The following is a 12,103-nucleotide window of genomic DNA, read 5'->3' on the forward strand; positions in this document are numbered from 1 at the left end:
AATTATTGTTGCCGGTTTCTATTGCCTTTGGAGTCTTAAAGGGGTCAGGAAATGCCTTTGTGGATTCAGGGTCAGCTTTTAGTTTTATTAATTGCAAATTTGTTGAACAAATGGGAATTCCTATACTAGAATTGTCCACCCCGATCCAGGTTGTCGCCATCGATTCTACCCCCCTGCTAGGGGGCACGGTAAAACTCCGTACTCCGGAGGTTTCCCTGTCTGTGGGGGTCTGCCACTCAGAGAAATGCTCTTTCTTTGTTTTAGGGAATCTTCCTGTTCAGGTAGTCCTTGGTATGCCCTGGCTTCAGCAACACAATCCGGTCATTAACTTGAGTTCGGGCGAGTTAGAGAGATGGGGGCCTAACTGTAGTTCTTGCTTAACCGTAGTTCAAGCTGGGTTTCATCAGATATTATTCCTCATTTTATTTCTGATTATTCAGATGTTTTTTCCACCACTGAGACAGATACTCTCCCTCCCCATAGGTCTTATGACTGTGTTATCGACTTGGTACCCGAGTCCAAATTTCCTAAAGGACGGATTTATAATCTTTCCGGTCCTGAGCGCAGGGCCATGAAAGACTATATCCAGGAGAGTCTCAAGAAGGGACATATTAGGCCCTCCATCTCTCCCCTGGGAGCAGGATTCTTTTTCGTTAAAAAGAAGGTCGGTGGTCTCAGGCGCTTCATTGACTATAGAAATTTGAATAAAATCAGTATTAGGAATCAGTATTCCATCCCGTTGATTCCTGATTTGTTTAACCAGATTTTGGGTGCTTAGTGGTTTTCTAAATTTGATTTAAGAGGAGCGTATAACCTAGTTCGTATTAAGGAGGGAAATGAGTGGAAAACTGCTTTTAATACTCCAGAGGGACACTTTGAGTATCTTGTTATGCCATTCGGTCTTTGCAATGCCCCAGCTGTGTTTCAGAATTTCATGAATGACATTTTTAGAGAACTCATCGGCAAAGTTATGATTGTTTATCTCAATGATATTCTTGTCTTTTCACCTGACTGGAATTCTCATGTGTCTCACATCAGATTGGTTCTTAAAATCCTCAGGGAGAATCATCTGTCCGTTAAATTAGAGAAATGTGTGTTTGGAGTTCAAGAGATTCCTTATCTCGGCTATATTCTTACTCCTCATTCATTTAAAATGGAGTTTTAGTAAGGTTCAGGCTATCCAAGACTTGGTAAGACCATCCTCCTTAAAGGCACTCCAACGCATTTTAGGATTCGCCAATTTTTATCGTAAATTCATAAAGAATTTTTCTGTTATTGCCAAGCCCCTTACTGACAACTAAAAAAGGTTCTGATCTGGTTAACTGGTAGTTGGAGGCCTGTCGGGCCTTTGATACCCTTAAAAATTGTTTTCAGATGGCTCCAGTCTTGGTTCAGCCCGATACCGAGGAACCTTTTGTGGTGGAGGTGGATGCCTCAGAGGATGGTGTGGGGGCCATTCTTTCTCAGGGGTCTTCTAACCTCACTAATTTAAGGCCAGAAATTACGATGTTGGAAACTGCGAATTACTGGCCATAAAATGGCCATTTGAGGAATGGAGGCATTTTTTTAGAAGGGGCTAGACACCGTATTACTGTCCTCACCGATCATAAGAACTTAGTGTTTCTTGAGGCGTCCAAACGCCTTCATCCTAGACAAGCCAGATGGGCCCTGTTTTTTACTTGTTTTAATTTGTCTGTTACTTTCAGACCAGGAAGTAAAAATATTAAGGCAGATGCCTTGTCTAGGAGTTTTAATGCCGTCCAACCTCCTGACACCCCCCCCCCCCCCCCGCCCGGAACCCATCTTGCCGGCAAGCATCTTTGTTGCAGAAGTTTCTGCGGATCTTTCCTCTGAGATTCAACGGGCTCAGCAACTTGCTCCTCCACAAACTCCGGCAGATAAATTATTTGTTCCTGAGTGCTTTCGTTTTCAATTATTGGGTGAATGTCATGACTCCGTGCTCTCTGGTCATCCAAGTATCTGCCACTAAGGAATTGCTGCTGAGGTCTTTCTGGTGGCCCACTTTGTCTAAGGATGTACGGTCTTATGTTTTGGCTTGCGATGTTTGTGCCAGGTCTAAGACCCCGAGAACACTTCCCGCTGGTGAGCTACAACCACTACCCATTCCCTGCAAGCCATGGTCTCACATTTCCATGGATTTTATTTCTGATCTGCCCCCTTCTGAGGGGAAATCAGTGGTCTGGGTAGTGGTTGACCGTTTTAGCAAGATGGTGCACTTTGTTCCTTTAAGTAAGCTCCCTGATGCGAAGACCTTAGCATCCTTGTTAATTGAACATGTGGTACGTCTGCATGGTGCCCCTGAGAATATCGTTTCTGATAGAGGCGTTCAGTTTGTTTCTGGTTTCTGGAGGGCTTTTTGTCGAAGATGTGACATCTCTTTATCCCTTTCGTCTGCTTTCCATCCACAGACCAATGGGCATACGGAACGGTTCAATCAGGCAGTGGAGCTTTTTCTAAGGTGCTATGTATCACATAATCAACTCTTATGGGTGAGATACCTCCCGTTGGCAGAATTCGCTATTAACAATCGAGTTAATTCTTCCACGGGGGTGTCTCCTTTTTTTTGTAACAGTGGTTTGCATCCTCGCTTTTGTTCTAGTCCCTCTGTATTCTCACTCAACCTGCAGGCAGATTCTTTTACCTCTAGACTGTGCACAGTCTGGGCACAGGTTCAATCGAACCTGGAAAAGGCCCAGGAAACCCATTGTAAACATGCCAGTAAGAGACGTTCCAAGGGGGTAAATTTTGTCCTCGGCGATAAGGTGTGGTTGTCGACTAAGAATCTTGCTTTGAAACAGTGTTCTAGGAAATTCTTTCCGCGTTTCATTGGACCATACAATATTATTATAGTTGTTAACCCAGTGTCCTTTAGACTTAAGCTACCCGACTCCTTTCGTATACATGATGTGTTTCATAAGTCGTTGCTTAAGAGATATGTGTCACCAGTGGTTGGGGTTAAAAAACCTCCTCCACCTGTGGAGGTTGAAGGTCAGGAGGAATTCATCATCTCTAGAATTATTGATGTTAGAAAGGTTAGGAACTCCTTTCAATACCTGGTCCACTGGAAGGGCTATGGACCCGATGAGAGGTCTTGGGTCCCAGCTACTGAGGTCCACGCCCCTGGGAGATTTGTACCCAAGGGCTGGGTCCGATGGCCCCTCGTAAAAGGGGGGGTACTGTAACGGGGAGCCGAAGGCGCACTCGGTCTCCCATCAGCCGCAGATGGGAGGCTCCCTGCTCCTAGGTCTGCCTTGAGCGCCGAGCTGATCTCTCGGTGCTCGACTTGTCTGTCTGTCGGTCATGTGACGCTGGCCACATCACATGACCCTCACTCCCCACTATAAATACAGGCAAACTGCTGGCTACAGGTTGCCTGTGATTTTGGTCCCTTAGCCTGTGTATTATTATTGTTATTAAGCTTACCTTTGGATTTGACCCTTGATCTGCTTCCTGACACCTCTTCTGCCTGCTCCCTGAACCTTTATGCTACCTCTCAGATTTTGACCTCTGCTTGCTTTTGGACTTTGTCTTTGCCTCTTCTCTTGTACTGACGTGACCTCCCGGATTTTGACCTCGGCCCGTTCTCGGATCTGTCTGTATTCTCCCTCGTACTGACGTGACCTCCTGGACTGGTTGACCCGCCTCGCCCTTCTGTTTTTGGTGGTGCCTTGCTTGTTCCACCTCTCTGTCCGCTGGAGTGCTACCTCTCATTGGCTGTCCGCTTCCCTGCTGTGTCTATCTCTCTGCTTGCACTTACTCAGGTCAGGGACTGTCGCCCAATTACGCCCCGTCACCTAGGGCGGGTGGTGCAAGTAGGCAGGGACAGGGGACCGGGTGGCAGCTCAGGGGGTGCACCTTCGCTCTATCTTTATACCCGTGATGCTACCCCGTGACACAGGTATTGGGGGCATATATATGCATGATAAGGGGTATTAGGAGCACATAGAATCATGTGCTAAATAGTTGCAAGTCCAATTTATGTATGAGATAGCCAAGATAATTGTCAATAAAATGATGGTAGTCTCACGTTTGAAGCTTTAGTGCATAGTGAGATATGGAGCCTGAAAGTCAAAAGTTCAAAACATTGTTAACCTTTTGTTCATCAGTGTACCTAATCCCCAATGCTGGGTCCCAGCTCCTTTGCTCCACGTCCTCGGCTGCCTTGGGTGGGTCCCCTGCTGTCAACATCTACTTTGACACTGAAGGAGACAATCAATCCCGCAGCGGTGACCTGCCCTATTTTCATGAACATTTGAACTGATGCAAGGCCAGTGATTGGTTGCAGCAGTTACAAAGCAGATTTTGACAGTAGGGGACCCAGCAGCGGGGAGCAGGTAAATATGCTTTCCTTTTGCAGGTCTGGCCCGAAGGAAGGTTTGCCAAAAACTCCCCAAAAGGTGGCCAACTTATTTAAATGGGAAACCCTTGGACCAGGACTATTAAGTCCTCAGCAAACAATAAGGGCATTTATTTAAAAAAAAGTTAAGCTCTTGCCCAGAGCAGCCAGTCAGCTCCTTGTTTTGCTTTTCCAATGGTCCTCTTAGAAATCAGATAGGGCATTTTGCTGGACATGGGCAACTACTCCACATTTCCCTTGCACTGATTTTAAGAAATTTCCCCACAGAATTTTTTTTTCTGGAGACTGACTAGATGGTTGTTATCTTCTCCTGAACCCCTCTGTCATTATATCCATATTTCAGCTGCATAAAAATTAGTTATTTGACCAATTCCTCCAGTGGATTTTATCATAGATCTGCACTGTACTGTACTGTCCTTCAATTTTATACAATATTTTTATGTATTCTGCTCTTCGTTTATCTTAGCATCTTTTCCTCAGAAATACTAGGATAGAAATAGTGATATGCCACTAACACATAAGATGATTAATTTTAGTCTGTGTCTGATATTTCTGGGAAACAGCCTGAACATGTATAGGATGTCTACCAAACTCATCAGAAAAATAAAAACATTAAATGAGTTCTCAAGATAGTTATAGTTGAAAAAATTATATAAAAAAAGTTAATATGATTAGTATGAACAGATTTAAAAGGGTTCTTCCAGATTTTGATATTGATTGCCTAGATGTGCAGTGTCCTGAAACACACTACTTAGCATAGCATTGTGATTGTGTTTCATGAAAATGTGTTGTATCATATTCCTAGCCTCCCAGTGCTGACTCCACCCTTTCCCCTCAAGAAGGAAGTTAAAACAGTGTAAACACTCCACACAGTAACTTTATGGAGTGGGCAGAGTAACTGTGTGGAGTGTTTGGACTTGCACCTAAGGGTCGGGGTGGGTGCACCTAATCGTTGGGGTGGTTGCACCTAAGGGTCGGAGTGGGTGCACCTAAGGGTCGGGGTGGTTGCACCTAAGGGTTGGGGTGGTTGCACCTAAGGGTCGGAGTGGGTGCACCTAAGGGTCGGGGTGGTTGCACCTAATAGTCGGGGTGGTTGCACCTAAGGGTCACAGTGAATGCACCTAATCGTTGGGGTGGTTGCACCTAAGGGTCGGAGTGGGTGCACCTAAGGGTCGGGGTGGTTGCACCTAAAAGTCGGGGTGGGTGCACCTAATCGTTGGGGTGGTTGCACCTAAGGGTCGGAGTGGGTGCACCTAAGGGTTGGGGTGGTTGCACCTAAAAGTCGGGGTGGTTGCACCTAAGGGTCGGGGTGGGTGCACCTAAAAGTCGGGGTGGTTGCACCTAAGGGTCGGGGTGGGTGCACCTAATCGTTGGGGTGGTTACACCTAAGGGTCAGAGTGGGTGCACCTAAGGGTCAAGGTGGTTGCACCTAAAAGTCGGGGTGGTTGCACCTAAGGGTCGGGGTGGGTGCACCTAATCGTTGGGGTGGTTGCACCTAAGGGTCTGAGTGGGTGCACCTAAGGGTCGGGATGGTTGCACCTAAAAGTCGGGGTGGTTGCACCTAAGGGTCGGGGTGGGTGCACCTAATCGTTGGGGTGGTTGCACCTAAGGGTTGGAGTGGGTGCACCTAAGGGTCGGGGTGGTTGCACCTAAAAGTCGGGGTTGTCGCACCTAATCGTTGGGGTGGTTGCACCTAAGGGTCGGAGTGGGTGCACCTAAGGGTCGGGTGGTTGCACCTAAAAGTCGGGGTGGTTGCACCTAAGGGTCGGGGTGGGTGCACCTAATCGTTGGGGTGGTTGCACCTAAGGGTCGGAGTGGGTGCACCTAAGGGTCGGGGTGGTTGCACCTAAAAGTCGGAGTGGTTGCACCTAAGGGTCGGGGTGGGTGCACCTAATCATTGGGGTGGTTGCACCTAAGGGTTGGAGTGGGTGCACCTAAGGGTCGGGTGGTTGCACCTAAAAGTCGGGGTGGTTGCACCTAAGGGTCGGGGTGGGCGCCCCTAATCGTTGGGGTGGTTGCACCTAAGGGTCAGAGTGGGTGCACCTAAGGGTCGGGGTGGTTGAACCTAAAAGTCGGGGTGGTTGCACCTAAGGGTCGGGGTGGGTGCACCTTAACGTTGGGGTGGTTGCACCTAAGGGTCGGAGTGGGTGCACCTAAGGGTCGGGGTGGTTGCACCTAAAAGTCGGGGTGGTTGCACCTAAGGGTCGGGGTGGGTGCACCTAATCGTTGGGGTGGTTGCACCTAAGGGACGGAGTGGGTGCACCTAAGGGTCGGGGTGGTTGCACCTAAAAGTCGGGGTGGGTGCACCTAATCGTTGGGGTGGTTGCACGTAAGGGTCGGAGTGGGTGCACCTAATCGTTGGGGTGGTTGCACCTAAGGGTCGGAGTGGGTGCACCTAAGGGTCGGGGTGGTTGCACCTAAAAGTCGGGGTGGGTGCACCTAATCGCCTAATCGTTGGGGTGGTTGCACCTAAGGGTCGGAGTGGGTGCACCTAAGGGTCGGGGTGGTTGCACCTAAAAGTCGGGGTGGCTGCACCTAAGGGTCGGGGTGGGTGCACCTAATCGTTGGGGTGGTTGCACCTAAGGGACGGAGTGGGTTCACCTAAGGGTCGGGGTGGTTGCACCTAAAAGTTGGGGTGGGTGCACCTAATTGTTGGGGTGGTTGCACCTAAGGGTTGGAGTGGGTGCACCTAAGGGTCGGGGTGGTTGCACCTAAAAGTCGGGTGGTTGCACCTAAGGGTCGGGGTGGGTGCACCTAATCGTTGTGGTGGTTGCACCTAAGGGACGGAGTGAGTGCACCTAAGGGTCGGGGTGGTTGCACCTAAAAGTCGGGGTGGGTGCACCTAATCATTGGGGTGGTTGCACCTAAGGGTCGGAGTGGGTGCACCTAATCGTTGGGGTGGTTGCACCTAAGGGTCGGAGTGGGTGCACCTAAGGGTCGGGGTGGTTGCACCTAAAAGTCGGGGTGGGTGCACCTAATCGTTGGGGTGGTTGCATCTAAGGGTCGGAGTGGGTGCACCTAAGGGTCGGGGTGGTTGCACCTAAAAGTCGGGGTGATTGCACCTAAGGGTCGGGGTGGGTGCACCTAATCGTTGGGGTGGTTGCACCTAAGGGTCGGAGTGGATGCACCTAAGGGTCGGGTGGTTGCAACTAAAAGTCGGGGTGGATGCACCTAAGGGTCGTGTGGTTGCAACTAAAAGTCGGGGTGGTTGCACCTAAGGGTCGGGGTTGGTGCACCTAATCGTTGGGGTGGTTGCACCTAAGGGTCGGAGTGGGTGCACCTAAGGGTCGGGTGGTTGCACCTAAAAGTCGAAGTGGTTGCACCTAAGGGTCGGAGTGGGTGCATCTAATCGTTGGGGTGGTTGCACCTAAGGGTCGGAGTGGGTGCACCTAAGGGTCGGGGTGGTTGCACCTAAAAGTCGGGGTGGGTGCACCTAATCGTTGGGGTGGTTGCACCTAAGGGTCGGAGTGGGTGCACCTAAGGGTCATGGTGGTTGCACCTAAAAGTCGGGGTGGTTGCACCTAAGGGTCGGGGTAGGTGCACCTAATCGTTGGGGTGGTTGCACCTAAGGGTCGGGGTGGTTGCACCTAAAAGTCGGGGTGGGTGCACCTAATCATTGGGGTGGGTGCACCTAAGGGTCGGAGTGGGTGCACCTAAGGGTCGGGGTGGTTGCACCTAAAAGTCGGGGTGGTTGCACCTAAAAGTCGGGGTGGGTGCACCTAATCGTTAGGGTGGGTGCACCTAAGGGACGGAGTGGGTGCACCTAAGGATCGGGGTGGTTGCACCTAAAAGTCGGGGTGGTTGCACCTAAGGTTCGGGGTGGGTGCACCTAAGGGTCGGGGTGGTTGCACCTAAGGGACGGAGTGGGTGCACCTAAGGATCGGGGTGGTTGCACCTAAAAGTCCGGGTGGGTGCACCTAAGGGTCGGGGTGGTTGCACCTAAAAGTCGGGGTGGGTGCACCTAAGGGTCGGGGTGGGTGCACCTAAGGGACGGAGTGGGTGCACCTAAGGATCGGGGTGGTTGCACCTAAAAGTCGGGGTGGGTGCACCTAATCGTTGGGGTGGTTGCACCTAAGGGTCGGAGTGGGTGCACCTAAGGGTCGGGGTGGTTGCACCTAAAAGTCGGGGTGGTTGCACCTAAGGGTCGGGGTGGGTGCACCTAATCGTTGGGGTGGTTGCACCTAAGGGACGGAGTGGTTGCACCTAAGGGTCGGGGTGTTTGCACCTAAGGGTCGGGGTGGGTGCACCTAATCGTTGGGGTGGTTGCACCTAAGGGACGGAGTGGGTGCACCTAAGGGTCGGGGTGGTTGCACCTAAAAGTCGGGGTGGTTGCACCTAATCGTTGGGGTGGTTGCACGTAAGGGTCGGAGTGGGTGCACCTAATCGTTGGGGTGGTTGCACCTAAGGGTCGGAGTGGGTGCACCTAAGGGTCGGGGTGGTTGCACCTAAAAGTCAGGGTGGGTACACCTAATCGTTGGGGTGGTTGCACCTAAGGGTCGGAGTGGGTGCACCTAAGGGTCGGGGTGTTTGCACCTAAGGGTCGGAGTGGGTGTTTCCAAGTTTAGTGACTTTGCCATTGACCCTCTAAGAGCAGCGGCAGTTTTAAATTTTCCCATTAAAACATATGGCTGAAATTTGATTGGCCGTTGTAGACTCCGCCCACTTTTAAACATTTGAATTCTAGTCACCTATTAACCGAATATATTAAGTTTAACAACCCTGCCATTAACATTGTTGAAATGGCAGCAATTAAAAATTTTCTCATTGAAGTCAATAGGGAAAATCTGATTGGTTGTTTGTAGCTCCGCCCACTTTTTAATGTCCCCAAAATGTGACAGAAATTTTGAGGTTGACCCTATGACTCAGTGACCCAAGTTTGGTCAGTTTAACTCCGAAGCTGTATGAGTGACGAACGTTTGCATTTTTCCAATAAAACTCTATGGGAGAAAAAAAGAGGTTTTCGGGGGCCCGCCCCAGGGGCCCGGAGGGTGGGATCGGTTAACAAAGCACAAGCAAGATACTCGGGTATGTGCCGACCAAGAGTGCAAAGTTCGGTATTTATACTCCTAAATCTGTGGGAGGAGTAGCAATTTGAACATCTCATTATAGTCAATGTGGAGAATTTGATTGGTTCTGTGTGGCCCCGCCCACTTTTTAGGGTCTCTGAAATGTTCTAACAAATTGCGCGTTGACCCCATGACTATGTGACCCAAGTTTGGTGACTTTAGTTTCAAATCTGTGCGACTGGGAGCGATTTGAAAATTTTCCCTGTCAAAGTCAATGGGAAAAACGTGGATTTTGGGGGCCCGTCCCAGGGGCCCGGAGGGTGGGATCGGTTAACAAAGCACAAGCAAGATACTCGGGTGGGTGCCAACCAAGACTGCAAAGTTTGGAATTTGTACTCCTAAAAATGTGGGAGGAGTAGCAATTTGAACGTCTCATTACAGTCAATGGGGAGATTTTGATTAGTTCTGTGTGGCCCCGCCCACTTTTTGGGGTCCCCGAAATGTGCCAAAAATTTTCGGGTTGACCCCATGACTAAGTGACCCAAGTTTGGTGACTTTAGCGTCAAAGCCTGGCGAGTGGGAGCGATTTGAAAATGTACCCTGTCAAAGTCTATGGGAAAAAAGGGGGCTTCCGGGGCCCGCCACGGGGGCCCCGGGGGTGGGATCGTTCCACAAAGTAATAGCAATCCGATCGGGAACAATCTGCACGTTTTGGTAAATTTTTGTCTATGTAGTGTAAAAACTGTGGGAGGAGTTAGGGTGGCAAATTTGGCTATAATAAGAATAAGAATATATATGTGAGATAACAGTAAGTGGTCTTGCTATGCAAGAACACTTAATAAGAATATATATGTGAGATAACATGCTATGCAAGAACACTTAATAATAATATATATGTGAGATAACATGCTATGCAAGAACACTTAATAATAATATATATGTGAGATAACATGCTATGCAAGAACACTTAATAAGAATATATATGTGAGATAACATGCTATGCAAGAACACTTAATAATAATATATATGTGAGATAACATGCTATGCAAGAACACTTAATAAGAATATATATGTGAGATAACATGCTATGCAAGAACACTTAATAAAAGAACAACTTTTTTTGGACCGTGCTCCAAATGACAGAGGAGCCAAGTTTTATATAGTTAAATCAAAACTGTATGCTTTATTTACTTTACTGAACTGTAACGCATTTCAGGGTATGCACCTCTTCATCAGATGGAACGCATTACAGTTCAATAAATAAAGAGTACAGGCAATTATGGGGAAGAAACGGTTCCTTCGACGGTGAGCAGGTAAACAATGAAAAGAAAGGCCGCGCTTGTACGCTCATACTTGTCAAACAGCCGATTGGCGGAGGTACTGGGTAGAGATGAGCAAAGCATAAAAAAATTCAATTCGGCTACTTTGACTAATTTTACAAAAGATTTTGCCACGATGCGCATTTCTTCGTAAGTAGTGGGTGCAATGACAGGGAGCGGTAATTGCGTTGCCTCCATCATTGTACCCCTCAGATGCCGCGTTCATAGCTGATCGCGGCATCTGACAGCAATATTTCAGTGTAGCATAAAAAATAAAAACAATCATGCTTACATCATCCATTTGATTGTGAAGAGCCGTCCGCCGCCATCTTGATTGAAGATCTAGCATGAAATCTTGTGTGGCCCACGATGACGTTGGTCGGCATGGGGATGTTATACATTACCAAGCATGGGATTTTGTACGAGATTTTCGATCAAGATGGCAGCAGCTGACTCTTCGCGCTCAAACAGGGGAGGTAAATATGATTTATTTATATTTTTTACCTCCATTCAGGGAAAATCAATTCGCTACCATGAAGCAGGATGAAATTCGGGTTCGCTGCGAATCACATTTTCGCTCAACATTCGCTCCACACCAGTGCCAGGAGTCGGACTCCCACTGATCTGATACTGATCACAAATGCTGAGGATAGGTCAGCAGTATAAATAAAGTGGACAACCCCTTTAACCTGTCTGGTGGACGGGGTGTCTTACGAGAATGCATGTAATATACAAATAGCCAGTGTAAGCCAAGGTCTCATAGTCCAGAGAGGATGAATTGGATGCATTTTTCCCTTAGAGGTCTTTGCAATCTATTAGGTCGGGCACAGCCATGGTACTGGCATCGCTGACTCTACCAGTTTGCTCCCAAATGCTCCATCTGTAATGCTAAATAAGTAAAACCTTGTTTAATGCTCCTTATTTCTTAAGTGATCAGCAAATTCTAAAACAACCAGACGCTTTATCGGAAGTGTTAAATCTGTTGACGGCAAGGAATTTCTAAACATATGACTGTACTGATTTGTTAGGTGACATTAAAGTATAATAACTAAAAGCCATAGAACAGAATGTCCTGATTTGACCGAGCTATTTTTATCCAAAATGTCTTATTTCTTCAGTGTTCAGTAGATTGCCTTAAAATAAAATTCATAGTCGATTTTAACACTTCACTGGTCATGCCAGAAGCCAATATATCGAGGCCAAAATAGTTGACATTGAGTTTAATAGAGATTAGAAGGGGTGACACAAGGCATGTCATCATCAGAAGTTTGTACCTTATACTGGATTGCTTTTCAGATTTGTGCTATAATCTTTTGCAAATACAGCATAAATTGATCAGTAGTAGCTATAGTGCCAGAGTACACTAGCCACATACAAATAAAGTGTGTGATACAGTTAAA

This window comes from Bufo bufo, chromosome 6 (assembly GCF_905171765.1).
Source record: "Bufo bufo chromosome 6, aBufBuf1.1, whole genome shotgun sequence".
Classification (NCBI taxonomy): Eukaryota; Metazoa; Chordata; class Amphibia; order Anura; family Bufonidae; genus Bufo; species Bufo bufo.